The sequence below is a fragment of the Myotis brandtii genome, unplaced genomic scaffold, assembly GCF_000412655.1.
Source record: "Myotis brandtii unplaced genomic scaffold, ASM41265v1 scaffold384, whole genome shotgun sequence".
Classification (NCBI taxonomy): Eukaryota; Metazoa; Chordata; class Mammalia; order Chiroptera; family Vespertilionidae; genus Myotis; species Myotis brandtii.
In genome coordinates, this window is record NW_005364745.1 from 1,708,272 (window position 1) to 1,725,286 (window position 17,015).

The 17,015-nt window shown below is 39.8% G+C and overlaps 1 protein-coding gene and 1 pseudogene across 1 annotated transcript in view; one reads left to right on the forward strand and one right to left on the reverse strand.

The window, feature by feature from the left end:
- WDR70 (WD repeat domain 70) overlaps positions 1 to 17,015 on the reverse strand; it is a 190,613-nt gene that overhangs the window by 98,083 nt on the left and 75,515 nt on the right. The window lies entirely within an intron of this gene.
- Positions 11,543 to 11,972, forward strand: LOC102259228 (annotated as a pseudogene).

The window sequence follows — 17,015 nt, forward strand, 5'->3', positions numbered from 1 at the left end:
ATGGGGTTAGTTTAGCTTCTATAATTGAAACTCTGTTGCCATCACTGGTGCTCTAAGCTCTGAGCCCGCTGCCGGCTGAAAGCAGGTATCTGGGGTTTGTTTAGCTTCAATAATTGCAACATTGTTGCATCCAGAGCTCAGAGCTGGGCTGCAGCAGGCAGGGAACCTTGGCTTCCTCCATCACTGGAGTAAGCAAGCCTCATGTTCACTTCAGCTGCGTGGCTGCCGGCTGCCATCTTTGTTGGCAGTTAATTTGCATATCCTGCTGATTAGCCAATGGGAAGCATAGCAGAGGTATGGTTAATTACCATGTTTGTCTATTATTAGATAGGATAATATACGTATTTATCTATATATATAAAAGGCTAATATGGTGTTTCTCTGACCAGTCGCTATGATGTGCACTGACCACCAGGGGGCAGACGCTCAATGCAGGAGCTGCCATGACTCACACTGGCCATTTTTACCACAGACCTGGCGCTGACAAACCAACACTCAGCTTCCCCCAAGTGGGACACAGGCCCCGACCCCACCCCAGAGCGATAGCCCACCAAATCGCAGCCGACGCTGCCGAGACCCCATGGCACAAAATGCAGGCCCCAGCCCAGCCCAGCCCAGCCCAGAAACGGTCGCTGTGGGCGCCAGGTAATGGCGTCACATAGCGCCGCCCGGCCTCCTCTCCCTAGCGACTAGCCTCCTTGCAGTTTCTTCAGCTCAGGAACACGACTTGCTTTATAGCCAGGTGCAGACATTTCACACTGTAACCAAATGTCTGTGAAGTGTTTTCCCGTGCCTCATCTCATTTGATCCTCACAGAAGTCCTGGAGTAGGCAGACAGGAGAGTCAGTAGAATCCTATTTTCTTTTCATTAGCCAGAAAACAGAGATTTAGAAAGATTAGAAACTTGACCCGACTGAACAGAAGAAAGAAATGGTGGACCTTGACAATGACGTCAGGTTTTCTCACTGCGCAGAATATAGTCAGACACGGCTGCAGTTAAATATTTTACCCTTGGTTCTCCCTGCGTGATCTACAATAATCATCTGCTTTGCGTTGATGTTTACTGCTGTGTTGCTGACAATTACCTGAAGGAGAAGTTGGGGTGCTTCACTGGGCTGGAAAAAGTTTAGCTGCATCAGAAAGCAGGTCTAATGAAGCAAGTTTGTTCTCTATCTGTAAGAGGCTAAGTTGACTTGCGCATGTGCGATACATATAAAGCTCTCACTGGCACCAATCGCACGCGTGTGTTTCGATCTGTTATTGTCGACTGTGAATTTGGTTGACACGTCTATTATAGAGAAAGGGCGAATAGCGATATTAAAATATTTCTTCTAATTAATTTTCTTTCAATGTGCACGAATCCATGCACCGGGCCACTAGTATCTCAATAAGTGACCTTCAGTACAGGAAGGGGAAAGGGGAGAAGGAGGGAGGGAGGGAAGGGAAAACTCAGATGTATAACCAAATATGTTGAGGCAGTAGGTTCCTTTTTTTCCCTTTAACCCCTTTTATTTTAACCTACATGAAGCTCATGGGAAATGCACCAGAGTGTTTTAAGAGAACGCCCACAGAGAGATGCTGAGAATGGTTCTGCTCAGACTTATGGCAAAAATGCTTCACAAGTATTTCAAAAGAATGAATAGAGACCTCCATACACCTTACCTTCTACAATGCCAATTCAAACCATCCACAGATAGCCATTTTGACTCCTTTTATTCTCTCAATACCTAGCTTTGTTTTGCACACATAATAGGCTTTTAATAAAATTAAAATCCTATAGCCCATGTATATAATTAAATATATATAATTAAATACATACATATTTATAATACATATCATTATCTATCTCTCAGTACTGCTCTACTCTTGAGTTCTCCTAAAATAGTCTTCAAAATAATTTGCTCTAGCCCTGGATGGTGTGGCTCAGTTGGTTGAAGCATTGTCCCATACACTAAAAGGTGGCAGGCTTGATTACAAATCAGGGCACATACCAAGGTTGCAGTTCCAATCCCTGGTTAGGGCATCTGTGGGAAGCAACCAATCAATATTTCGCTCACACATCTCTCACATCCTTCTCTCTCTCTCTCTCTCTCTCTCTCTCTCTCTCTCTCTCTCTCTCTCTCTCTCTCTCTCTCTCTCTCTCTCTCTCTCTCTCTCTCTCTCTATCTATCTATCTCTATCTCTATCTCTAATTCTCTCTTTGTGTGTGTGTGTGTGTGTGTGTGTGTGTCTCCCCTTCCTCTCTCTAAAAAATATCAATTAAAAAAAAGCATTTGTTCCAAAACACTTTTCAAAATCAAGAGCACTGTTCCTGGCTCTGAGGAAACAAAGATTGAGTAGGACAGGGCCTCTGCCTCCCCAGAAATCACAGCTTGGTTGGTGGAAATAACATACAAGCAATAAGCCACAGGGCCACAATTCAACACATACCTGGTATATATTAAATACTTTTTATAGGCGAGCTATCTTGGTAGATACTTGGGGATACAAAGGTGCCTGTTCTCCAACACATAATCTAATGGAGGAGAAAAACTGGGGGGAAATGTCATCAGGTCATGAGGCAGCACCCAGAGAAAAGAAAGAGGTAGCTCATCTGGAAAGATCTGGAAAGGATTCCAGAGATGTGTTTATTTTGGGGAGAGTTGAGATTCTGCAGATGAATCCTAGAAATTGTATAGAAGATGCGGTGTGCCCCAAAGTCAGCCTGGACTGGTGCTCCAGTAAAAGGGCTTGGCCCGTGGCTGCAGAGTATGGAACCAAGAAGAGAGAAAGTGTCACTGACACAGGTCCTGGACAAAGGAGAATGATGCTGTTATTAACATAAAGGGAGAATGTGAGAAAATAGAAAATGAAATTGAAATCGGAAAGATCAAGTACTTCTAATAGGGCCTATTCCTGACCAACTGAAAGTGAACAGGAAGAGGTCATTGATGGAAATCAGCTCTAGTGGGGAGGGCACTGAGAACAGGCTGGAGGATTCTATAATTCTCCAGCTGCCTTTCTATGTATACTTGATGGGGAGCAGGAAATTCACCATGAATCCACCTGGGGCATAAAGCAAGTAACTCACGGAATTACTCTTACAACACATATCAAGATAAGAAATCATATGTGAACTTGGCCTTAAAACGCGGAGAAAGGTGTAATGTGTCTATAATTACAGATGACTGTTTTAATTTATGTTAAGAAGTAATTACTACCTCCTGACAAGAGCAAGACGGAGCGCAGTGGGTGGAGGTGGAAAAGGAGGAGATACGGGGGAAAGGGAGAGAGATTAGGGAAGCCAGCACAGGAAAAGGTGGGTATGACGAATCTTACAGAAATCTGCCTCCACCCACCCTTTACCCGGGTGTTGCCAGGGCTCAGTAGTATTTCTGCACCAACTTCTCCCGGGATATTAGCAGGTGCAGGCAGGCTTTCCAACAAGCCACTGAAGGATGGAGCCATTATTCTCCAAGATTGCAGCTTTATTCTTTTTTTTTTAATGTCTCTGAAATGCAATGCATATATGAAACTTTCACTCAACCAGCAAGTCTTACAGCAGCGGGCTTCACATCTGCAAAACAGATTCTAAAAGATAAAATGTATGTGCCAAGAGTGATTCAGTGCGAATCTGAAAATGAGATAAATATTCTTCTCTTGAAAGAGAATGGTTTTTCCTGACCTAAAAGTTAAACAATGTTAATCAAGTCATAGAGTTGAGCAGTGAAGTCAACATTACTTGAGAAGTTTATACTAAAAATAGTGAACCTGTTCCATATCTCTAATTAACTCATCCACAGCCGAGCTCTTGTACTTGCAGGATTATTTCCAGAAATCATGACTGCCAAGATGTGTTTGCTAATGAATTCTGAATACTGAACTAATAATCTGAATTAAAGCTAAGATTTGAACTAATAATCATAATAGCTGATATGTATGTGCTCATAATGAAAATAGCACTATTTTAAGCACTCTATCACTTAATCCTCACAACTCTATGAAGAAAATCCTATTATCTCTACTTTACAGAGGAAAACTAAAGCGCAAAAGGGTGAAGTAACAAATGTCAATATTCACATAAGTGGAATAATCAATTGCCATGCCTACTACCTACTCAAGCTTCAGTCACCACATGGACCCATGAACACAGGTAAGGTCACAACAATTTTGGATGCCATACATATTGATGGTTTGAGTAATATTTTTACCTGAGAAAGAATACTGCAAAATTTCCATATTTATGAAACTAATGCAAAATAAGGCTGAATAGCATTTGTATTTTGCATCTTTTAGAGAAAAGCAGTGACTTTGAAAATCTCACTGCTATAAAATATATTATGTTACAGACATGAAGTCCTCACTATTCAATAAAATAAGTAACAATTTTTCTCTTCCAATGAAGATATCAATAAGAAAACACTTTGAAAAGGACACAAGGATGAGGAATCCCATTTATTAAATACCTGTCTTCTGTTCCCCATCCTTCACTGCCCTGTACTTCCAGACCTATCATACGTGTTCACAAGCAGGCAGTTCCCCCTGGATAAGCCTGTTAGACACTCTTTAAAAATACAGTGAGGGGATAGGTTTTCTGTGTGGAGGGGAGGAGAGAGAACATGTAGACAGATCAGCAGCAGCTGATGCACCAAGTTCAAACAGGGAAATAAATAAGGTGAACCCAGGAAAAGTTTTAAAACTCACCACACATAGTTTAAGATTGCACAGGGGCTATGAACTACTAGGATCAGCAGGACAGGGGGACGAAGTAGCATTTTGCCATCAGGAGCAGGGTGGCTGAGAAAAGGCACTGCTGGGGACCAAGCCAGAGAAGTGTCACACACCAGGGCAGCCCATGCTGAAAACAGAGGCTGAAACTCAGCAACTCCCCAAATGCTCTCTGGCCCTACAGCCTTTACATGAGATCTGGAATTTAGAATCTAGTGAAATTTGAGAAGATAGAACTGGCTTATGACTGGCCTATGACTTAAGAGGGGATAAGCCATCTAATATTGAACAGCCAGTTAATGCAAAAGAATTTCTTCCCATTTAGCACAACTAACACTTATCAGAGCTCATGGCCACCCGACTCTACATCTTGGATTGTTTTTGTGGGAGGTCTTGCGCTGCCTATGAGAGTTCATATGTGAACCTTTTGAAGAAAACGTCTGTAACTTCCCCTACATCAAAGAGATCCAAGAAGGTTAAGAACATGGCTGTAGGTCATCCAAATCTTACCCCTGGCCCAAGTAGGATCTTCAGAGAGCTGGCTGTAGATTTAGACTGCATTGCATGGTCCCCTCTGAGAATGATTTTTCTTGAATTACATGTTTTGTTTCTGTCCTTGACTTACATTAAAGGGTGCAACAAAAAAATAGTAACAGGAGTAGAGTCCAGAAAAATAAATAAGGGTGAGGACAATGAAGTCAGATTTGCCTGTTTAAACCCTCTCTCCCCTCTTTCCATGACTGTGGACAAGTCAGCCTCTCAGAGTCTGTTTCCTCCTCTGAAATAATTACTTCACAGTTTTTTAAGGAATTGATTATGAAAATATACATAAAGCACTTAGCATAGTGCCTTGTATACAGTAAATACCCAATTACTGTAAATTTACTGCTGTGTTTATTGAAAGGATGCTGTCTACGTCAACCAGTGCAATCTGTATGAGGCCTCTGGAAAACTTTTATCTTTTATGCTCTTTTGAAAAGAAAACCTCTATGTTTTCATCTTGAGGACTCTGGGACTCTCAACTGAGCATGTCTCCATCTTTGCTCTGGTTATTTGTAAGTTTCGAACTAAATCTACAACCTAACTTTACCCACTGTGTAGCAAAACCAGCTCCCAATAATTTTTTGTGAACTAACCTTATCCCTTCACCCTTACTTTCTCATGGTCTTGGATGCTTTTTTTCTTTTTTATAATGTGTGTTACTATTATTATTTTGAGCTTCTTTGAACTATTTTTTGGAATGATATAAGATGCATAAAACTAAATAGATGAATTAACAAACCAACAGAAAAAATAAATAGTGCTATTTTTGAATGTTGGTAATTGGAGTGTGTTTTTTTTTTTTAAGTTATTTTCCTAATTCATGGGTATATTAGCTACAGAGCCAGGAGAAAATTTAATTCTTTTTACTTCCCAAAGTAGGATCTGCCCTAGACCAATTTAGACTCTCAAAGAAAAACTGAGAGCAAAAAAAAATCAGCCAAAGAGCAAAAAAAATCACCAGTGTGATGATGAGAATTTAATGTGAAGAGCGATGAAGTCATGGGGAGTGTGGCAACAGGCTAGTCCTCTGAGGTGAGTGCTTCCATATTCTGAAAATTAGAACTTCTAGAATTCAGTGAGGGGCATTTCTGAAAGAAAATATAAATTCACAGTCACGAGAGTAATTGTATCAGTTCCTAGGAAAAACAAAGCAAAAGTTTCCAGTCTTTAACTGTGCTGGACCCACAGCTCTGGCTGGTGATACCCAGGCTGACTTAAAGGTCCCCTTACTTCCTGACCCAGATGAATGGAAATGAGCCACAGCCGGGGTGTGCTAAGCAGATGGGACACCACAGGGGCTGAGCTGTTGGCCAAAGACAAAGGGGGTGAACCAGAATGTAAGCAAAGAAGCTTTCCCTGGCTGCTTGGCAATAAGGCCTCTAAATAAACTACATTAATCTGACTCACATGTGGTGAGTGGGAAATTAAAAACAGGGCAGCGAGAAAATTAAATGAACTCATTAAAGAGATAATAAACTTACAAAGCAGTTTCACTAGGACATATGTTGCTATCAGGATTGAGTTTCTAGAGATACTGTCATATCCATACCTTTACAAAGTTATATACTATCTTGGGCATACAACAGGTAAGATAAGAATTCTTGAGAAGCAAATATTTTTCCAAGAAGAAAAGCATGGCCTCTAAAGAATCAGTGCAATAAAATAAAATCCAATGATTTTAAGTATATTATCTGAAAATCCAAGGACAAGCAAATTAAAATGGATTGTTATGGAAATACAAAAGAGAAGAAACTATGAAGACAAAGCAGAGTTGATCTTCTAAAGAAGAATGAACTATAAGATGCTGGGGAACTTGTTTGTGAGGCTGCTGTCTACCACAACAGTTCCACTGCAGTGCCCAGGCCCTTGAAAGCTCCATGTTGGATTATTCACAGCAATGAAACATAAACGCTAATACACTAAGATTCAAATATTCCTTTCAGACTACAACCAAATCTCTGGGTGTTCCTTTTCTTTGCTCTTCCAGTCATGAATATATTTTAAAATTTCCTTCCTTTCTTCTCTCCCTTCCTCCCTTCTCCTTCCATTCAATCAACATGGATTGTGGCTCTAGTGACAGGCGGAGCACTAGGTGCTAGAAACACAGCAGTGAACACAACGGACAAATATCCGTGCCCTGAGATTCATTCATTAGTTCTCTCGGGTAAATGAAACTGCAGGTAAATGAAACCATAGAAAGTGACTCTGTGGATAAGGGGGAACTACTGTATTTTAATTTGTTATTTACTGGTCAGTTTTCCTAGACTGTTCGCTCACAAAAGCCCATGCTTGGCACAGTGCTTTTCTATAGTATAAATGTTCAAAATCTATTTGTGTTATCACTAAACAAATGAAGAGGAAATTCTTAACATTCTTCATCAAAACACTGAGCACATAGATTGAAAAATGGATGTATGATGACAGGGGACTTCTCTGGGTTGCCCTTCTAATAATGTCAACAGAACAGATAATATGTGAAATACTAGAGTAAAAGGACAACAAAAACAATGAAAAAATTATTTGAAAGATGGTAATTCTATTCAACAGACACTTGGGAGTAGCCAACAGCAATGGAAATCAGCTGCCTTGTCCCTGATTCACGAATTTTGCAGAAATATCATTCAAGATAACTTGCTAAGACAGCAACAACTGATCAGTAAGTAAACTGATGTCTGAAGCTTTTCCCCCTAAAGAAACATGTTCTAAGACCAGCATGCACACAAGTTAGACACTGTTGCATAACAAATTACTCCAACCCAAGGGCTTAAAACAATGAGCATTCCTCATTCTTAACTCTACAGGTCAACTGGCAATTCCATTTTGTGGCATTTTGTGCTTTCTCACGATTCTGCGGTAGTCTGATAGGTCAGCCAAGACTGGCTGGCTTATCGGGAATGGCCTCCCTCGTATACATTGTGGTTGGCTGGCTCTTGGACGCAGTGACAGGTGTGATGGGGACTCAGCCAGCAGGTCAGCCCAGGCTAATTCTCGTGGCAGCTAAACAGGATTCCAAGCGCAGAAACGCGTAAGACCTCTTGTGGCTTAGCCTCATTTTTGATCCACCATCACCTCTGCCATATCTATTAGCCAAAGCAAGTTACAAGGTCAGCCCAGATTCGAGAAGTAAGTAAATAAACTCTACCTCTGCAGAGTCACATTGCAAGAAGCACAGATACAGAGAGAGAAAAATCAAGGTCCTTTTTACAGTCAGTCGCCCACACACTATTTGGCCCTACACATGCACCTACTTGTGAGTACCATTCAGTATATGATATTCATAATGACGATTCTGATTCAGCAAGGAGTTAAATAACAGTATGTTATAGGCAGAGATGCGTATTGTAAAAGCTTTCCATGATAGGAACGCAGGTTAAAAGATTTCCACTACACCACTAACTTATTGTGGTGCCATTCCCACTGATTTCAGAGATCAGTGTTTCACTCCAGAACATTCTGTTTGTTCACTGTGAGTGCTGTCAACAGACTTGAAAAGTAATGGGACAGTCCATTGTATCACTGGTGAAGGATTCAATTAAAATAAACAAGAGCTAAGCCCAAGTCACATCTTTTAAATATACATAAAAACCTGTATTTATAGAATTCAGGAAAAGGACCAGGCCATGGATTCACTTCCTAAACACCTGCCACAAACAGATCAATTTCTCAAAAAAACACTGATGTAATCCCTCACTGTACCCTTGTACCATAGGAGCCAGGTGAGTGGGTGAGTAGGGCTAAATGAGACATTCTTATGGCAAATACACACAAGCCTGGCACCTACTAAAAAAAAATTAGATTAAAATGGAAAAATACTTTCATACCTGCAAGCTGATATTAGTATTTTTTCAGCAACCACAGAAACTATGCTGGGCTTGAATAGGTCAATAGAAACCAGACCGAATTACAGATAAGCTTAAAAGCATGCAGGTCTTCAAATCCAAGTGATATTACGGGTGCACTTGATCCTGAGACTATGTGGCCTAGTTTCGCTGGATGACCCTCTAATTTCTGAAAAGTGCTACAGGATCCTCCTGACAACCACCTCTCCTAACTCCAGTACGGGAACTCTTAGCATTTCCGATGTGGATTTGAGAGACAAAGATAGAACACTGAGACCTGCCAAGGCTGAAAAGGATATCACTTTCAAAGGTTAAAAAAAAATCCCCCCCTCTTTCTTTCTGATGACTACCCAATTACACAAGCCAGGCATGATAACTGGGAGCCATGAAAAGTCTTCTATAGGCATGGACAAAACGGCCTGTTCAAACTCAGTGGAAAACAAAAACATGAAACACTCAGCAATACAATGCATCTTTGGGGGACTAACATGGAAGCTAATCTAGCATGAAAAATACCTCAGAACCTAATTATATTATTAGAGCTTCTTATCAGGGCCTAGTCTGTGATAGCTAAACAGTGTAGCTTTCATTTATTTATTTCACATAAGAGCATCAAGTTATACAAGTTATTCTTAAAATTCTGTAGGCAGAACACAACTCTGTAAAGTGAAACCCATTCTTCCTCTGAGTACTATTATAAAATCTAACATGTGTATCTCTAGATAAGCATGCTCCCGAGACCATGGATTCAGGTTGTATTTTTGTGTACCATAATAAAAGTTGTAGTGTGGTATCCACATGTATGATGATACCCATTCTCCACCTGCCCAATTGATGTAGACACCAAGCATCTCTTGTTAATATCCAGAAATGGCAATGTTTTAGTCCTTTGTTTACTTATGACTCAAAAATAATGTTTTGATTTTATATCCAGAGGAGAAACCTAAGGCGTGACTTCAAGAATGGAGTACTCATTCGGCCTGGGGGTTTTGTTTTTTGTATTGTTGTGTGTTTTTTAGTATGTTTTTATTGATTTCAGAGAGGAAGGGAGAGGGGAGAGAAAGATACTGGGTATCAAGCCTACAACCTGGGCATGTGCCCTTGACCGTAATCAAATCCAGGACCCTTCAGTCCGCAGGCCGACGCTCTAGCCACTGAGCCAAAGCAGGTAGGGCCGGCCTGTGGGTTTTTGTAGTATCTTAGTTGTTGAAGGTATCTGCCACTGCTTATTACTACAAAGGCAGTGAAAAGCAGCTGTTCTAGGAATAGACACTGTGAATTACTATTATTTGCTCTTGGAGACCCCAGGTTCTGTCATCACTTCCAAGAAGAGTCAGAGAAGCCTTAGAGTGATGTTCCTACATAAGGTCTTTTCCCCAGAATTCTTATACAATCAGTTTCACAACCTCTCTCACTCCTTACACATACTGGAATTTTATATGATAACAGTTTTAGGATAATTCTGACAGTTCTCATCCCAGGTGAACTACAAAGCAGATCTCTATACTAACAGAACCGTCAGTTCACTTGCCAACTTCAAAAAACATTCCCTTTGTCTCTCACTCTCAACCCAATTTAAACCAGGCAAAACTGGACTAACCTTGTGTAATAAGCAAATACTTGTGAATATTAATCCACTGGTCATTCAAACAGTCAGGTGCCCAAAGTCACACAGCTGACAAGGACCTTAAGAGTTTCCATTAGTGAACAAATCAGCATGACAAAAGAATATCAATTGTTTGTGTGCAGAAATGGCATATTTCTAAGACTGAGAAAAAGTGCAAAGTTTACTTTAAGTTACTTTAAACATTACTTCTATTATAACTGCTAACTAAATACTTAGTTGTCCTGTGAAGAAACAATATTCTAAGCAAAGATAAATACAATCAAGTTCATTGTATTTATCTCAAGGTGGGGGTTAAAGGAAAGAAACATTTATCTCAAATTTTCAAAACCAAAAAAAGAGATAGACTCAGATATACTACTACCATGCCTAATTAAAACATGAAGTGATGAGAAACTATTGTTTACAACTCGAGGAAAATAAAACCTTAATAACACACTGCTATAAATATTTAATGATATAGAACTTAATTACATAATTTCATTAATATAAAGGATCAGTGGCATTAAACTATTATTTATTTCTATTTCAATGCATCATATTAAAATTCAGAAAGTTCAGGGGGCAGGTGCAGGGTTGAGGGGGAGAGATGGGGAGAAAAGGGACATCTGTAATACTTTCAACAATAAAGATAAATTTAAAATAGTAATAATAAATAAAGGACAATTCAAAAACTAAGAAAAAGTAGATTAGTGGTTGCCATGGCTGTGGGAAGGGGAAAACGGGGAGTAACTCCTAATGGTACAGGGTTTCATTTGGAGGCAATAAAAATGTCCTAAAAATTAGCTATATGCACAATTCTGTGAATATACTAAAAGCCAATGAATTACATATACATTAAAAGGGTAAATTTTACTTTTTTCTTGCTCCCAGCCAGCTTGGCAGCTGCTCTTGGTTGGGGACCACCCAAAGCAGAAAGATGGTGGCCGCAAAAAAGATGACAAGGTCACTAGAGTTGACCAACTCTAGACTCCACCTTGTTCTGACAAGTGGACAGTACAAGCTGGGGTGCAAGCAGACTCTGAAAATAATCAGACAAGGCAAACCAAAACCATTCATCATCGCCAACAACCACCCCGCCTCGAGGAGACCTGAGCAGAGCACTAGGCCATGTCGGCCAAGACTGGCGCCTATCACTACAGTGGCAATCAGACCGCACTGGGCACAGCGAGTGGAAAATACTACAGTGTGTGCATGGCTACCACCGACCCAGGTGATCCTGGCTCATTAGAGGCACGCCAGAACAGACTGAGAAGTAGATCATGCAAAATAGTTCTTTAATACAACTGGCCAGAGCTTGTTTAAAAAAAAAGGGAGAGGGGTGAATTTCATAGTATGTGAATTATAGCTCAATAAAGTTGTTGTAAAAAGAGGTAATGCTAGTCCTAGTCGGTTTGGCTCAGTGGATAGAGCGTCAGCCTGTGGACTGAAGGGTCCCAGGTTATATTGCAGTCAAGGGCACATGCCCAGGATTGCTGGCTCGATCCCCATTAGGGGGCATGCAGGAGGCAGCAAATCAATGATTCTCTCTCATCATTGATGTTTCTATCTCTTTCTCTCCCTTCATCTCTAAAAATCAATAAAAGTATATTTTTAAAAAGGGTAATGCTAAACATTTTATTTCCTATGTACATTTCTAAACGGAAAATAATTATTCATCCCAGGGTAATGTGCTGAGCAATTCACATCTCCTATCTGTAGAGGCTCTGTCTACCACCTTCTAGGGAATTACCTCCCTGAAGGGTTACTCTAGTGCCCTAAATATCTACAGGCTTCTAACAGTTCTTCTAGCAACTTATAACAAGCTGTATCCATAGGCTTCTGATAACTCTAAAACACAGGAATTACACTAAATATTGAAGAGTGTGCTATACTGACAGAACCATGTTTTTTTAAAAAGATTTAAATTCCAGTGAGCTACATAATATAAAGACACCTGTTTTCCTGAGAATTAACAGCTGTAAATACAGACAACATAAGTAATTTCACACATCAAGCTGATGTGTAATAAAATAAATCTACTCAAGGTTCTTCTTTCAACAAGATAAGACTCGAACGATAAATGACCACAGCTCATCTTGTTAAGATCAAAAGGGGATGACTTCTGCAGCAAAATATGCCCACCGGCCAAGCTATTTCACCAGCTCGGTTACCAACGACACAAGCAGCCTTGCAGCAAGCAGCAAAGCGAGGAAAGATGGGATTTTAAAAGGCCTGATTTGTCAAGTTTGTAAAATGCTTTGGAACTTTTATCTAGACTTCAGAGTTTTATGTATCCAGATGAGTATCTCTGAATTGTGCTGACAAGCAAGTCGATAAACTTTTCCTTAACTTGTAAGCTGTCTGCACACACTTCAAATCCACCAAAACTATAGCAGTGGGGAACAAGAAAGAGCAAAGTCTGTAAGATCAGCTTCTGTGCCACATATAAAATGTCATATGAAGTGGTTCATTCTTATGGCATATTTAAATTTTAACTACATGAGTTACTGCAAATGTCTGTGCATAAAAACATGAGCTCCATTGAACTTGCCTTTGAAATAAAACAAACACTATTAGAAAAATGTCAACATCAATAGAAAGACATCTTTTCTAAAACCATGATTTAGAAATACTCCAAAAAAAAGGTAAAAGTTATTAGTGAAAACCGTAACTAATAGTATAAACAGACAACCGCGTGCTTTTTTATATCATATATTTTATCGTGCCGTACCAATAGTGGCATCACAATTTTTTTGCAAGAGAGAAAAAGGAAAGAGCTAAGCTTCCTCTGGTACTATCTAGCATGCCCACATAATGGTCAATGAGGAAACTGAGCCTCACAGTTATTAGGTATCTTGTAGGTTTTAAACCTAAGTCTTCTAATTTTTCTAGAATGTCATTTTAAATAAAGAAAAATTTCCACTTGACTACAGAAAATTTGAAAATGCATTTGGTGTCATCTACTCATATACAGTCCCTAAGACCACAGTGCATCTTGGGTGCCCATGCAAGGGGTACCTAGAGTGCTTGCCCTGTCCTTCAAATGACCCTCTTTTCCTTCCACGGTTTCCTACAGCCTCAATTCTCCAAATCCATGAGTTTTTTCCTTTCCCACATTAGCACATTTACTTTATATATGTAAATAGCAAATGCACTTAGAACTTCAGATGCTATCTTTATGTTAAATCAACTGAGAGTACTTTTCTAGTTTACTACCAAAAAAATATGTCATAATATAGACTACAACAAAAAGAATTCTACCCACCAGAAGATTAAGCTTTGCCAATACAATGAGACCTGCTTTATAAAAATAACCCTTAAAATGATATGGCCTGTTGCCAAGACCCTCCTACAGCAGATCCTGTCCTTGTTGGGAACAAAACAAGCTTTAGCACCATGCCAACATAACAGCTGCCAAAAATGAATTCTTCTTGAACCCTCTATCCATTGCCCCGCCAAGGTAGCCAACCTTATCTGTTGTGACCATGTATCTCATACAAATATTTTATACAATTTTAATTAAATAGTTGTTTTATACAGTGTATGCCATCTCCGTGATATCGACTAGTTAGAAAGTCTTTCTTCTTTTTTTTTTTAGAACTTTTATTATGGAAAATTTCAAACATAACCAAAAATAGAACAATAGAATAAACCCTCATGTACCCATTACTCAGATTCAGTAATTATCAACTCAGGGCCAATACCATTTAGGAAGCCTTTATTTCCAAAAGAATTCAAAAATATGAATATTGAGGTTGACCAAAATAATCTTATCTTAGTTTTCTAGATCAGTTAATTCTATGTTTCTAGAACTTTGAGAGAGGCCACAGGGGATACAAGAAGTGCAAAATGCCTTGGCCTTCATGGCACTTAAGTAATATTTAAAGAGATAATATTAACAGAGTTGAAAATTATTTGAAAATATATATTTCAAAATAAATTCCAGAAAGAGATCTAAATTAGATGTTCACACAATGCAAACCTAAATAATTCATTTATTATTTTATAGTCAACTCTTATGTATGGATTAGTCATGAAAAATAGGTTTATTTAATAAGCTATTTAGAATTACTTGGAACCGGAATAAAATTCTTATTGAAAGATGCCTAACATCTGATACTGTACAGTCACCAAAGGCTCACCACCGACTCTCCCCGAACTGAAACTTCTCTTATCACTGAGACCACAGCACCCCCTACTTTTTGACAAAGTACATCCCCAGAACAAGGCAATGAGTTCCAGTTCCTACACAAAAAGGAGATGAGGAAAAGAAAAAAAAAGGAAGGGTCTTACAACTGTTCAACCTTTCTTGTGAGACAATTAAATGGGTTAGTACGTTGTTTAGAAGAGTGCATCTGGCACATAGCAAGCATTCAATAACATCGGCCATTACCCTCATACAAAAAACAGTGTTTTACAAAAGTCCTAGTCTCCATAAACTATCTAGGAAGAACAACTAGCCCATATTTGGTAAACTCAGGGTCAGTGCCCTGCCAATGCTCTTCAAGTACCATAGGCATTCATTACAACAGCAACTTGGGTGGTCATTAACCTCAGTGATTTTGTTAAACTTCTTTTTAAAAATGAACTTCATAAAGGTCATGCACTACGTTTGCTGTGTTGATATATCAGCTAACTTCTTTTCATGCTGGCTGATCATACATGTCATTCTATAATACAAGTACCGCCCCCCCCCACCATATAAGAGTCAATGAAAGTAAGCTGACTTTCTTTCCGAAGTTACTCAAGTTGTGTCTAAAGACAAAATCTCCATGATTCACTTCTAATCCATAATTCCATTTCAAAAAAAAAGTAAAAATATTAAATCCAGTGAAAGCCCTCAATGATATGAACTCCTGAACACTAATTTGGATATGCAGCAACTGGAAGTTGGCTCCCATCCTCTACAACAAGCTGACCCCAGTCATTGCATCTACCTTACAGTAACAGGCTGTGTTTGCCAGCACCCGCATTCCCACAATGCCATATTTGTGGCTCCTTGCAGTGGTATGGTATCAGAAAATGACACCCACATCCAGCATAATGGAATTTACTTTGACTTTCATATTTAGTCACTATCACCTGGAAATGGGCTACACTGGTCCTGCTCTCCAAGAATTCCCAGCCCACTCTTCCTGTAGTCCTCCAATTGCTATTATAATTTCCCTCAGTCCCAGGGCATCTGCCTGGGAAAAGCAAAATTACCAGGAATTAAAGAGAGATATTATATCTGACCTAAATTGTAAGGTGAAATAAAGAATCGTTAAAAAGAGTACTCTATTGAAAAACATGGAGTAAATAAAGCACTGGGTATTTCACCCAACACTGGTAAATTTGCTTAACATCAAGGACTTCTGAAAGAAAATGTAGCTGTGAATCAAGACCATATAGTGTATGTTTATTATGATTCAAATATATAAACTAAAGATTTCAGTTACCAGTGCAAGAACAACCAAGTAATTTTAAAAAAAATTTTTTCAGAATCAATAAATAACTAGTTTTTGCAATAAAATTTTCATGTCCAAAACAGGTAACTAAGGACATCCCACTGGGATGCTCCACCCAGTCCTCTGACCTGTCATCTATATAATAAAAGCCTAAGTGACTGAAACAACCAGAACAACTGGTTGCTATGATGTGCACTGACCATCAGGGGGCAGACGCTCAACGCAAGAGCTGCCCCCTGGTGGTAAGTGCATTTACACTGGGGGAGCGCCGCTTAGCCGGGCTCACAGCTGGCAAGCGCAGTAGTAGTGGTGGGAGCCTCTCCTGCCTCCGCTGCAGTGCTAAGGAGCAGCGAGATGAGATGACTGGTAAGGAGCAGCGAACAGGCGGGCCGTAAGGAGCGAGGGGTCCCAGACTGCGAGAGGGCACAGGCTGGGCTGAGGGACCCTCCTCCCTCCCCCCCGCCCCAGTGCACAGGGCCTCTAATATAGTATAGATACAAACAGGATGGCAGTAACCACCACAGGACTGGCCACATCATATGATCAAAGAATAAGCAACAAAAATAAATTCTTTGGGAAGTGAGACTTTTTTTATATATATAATATATTTTATTGATTTTTTACAGAGAGGAAGGGAGAGGGATAGAGAGTTAGAAACACCAATGAGAGAGAAACATCTATCAGCTGCCTCCTGCACACCCGCCACTGGGGATGTGCATGCAACCAAGGTACATGCCCTTGACTGGAATCGAACCTGGGACCCTTCAGTCCGCAGGCCGATGCTCTATCCACTGAGCCAAACCAGTTAGGGCAAGTGAGACTCTTTTTATATTTCTAAATATTTTTATGCATCTAAATGTGGGTGGGCACTGC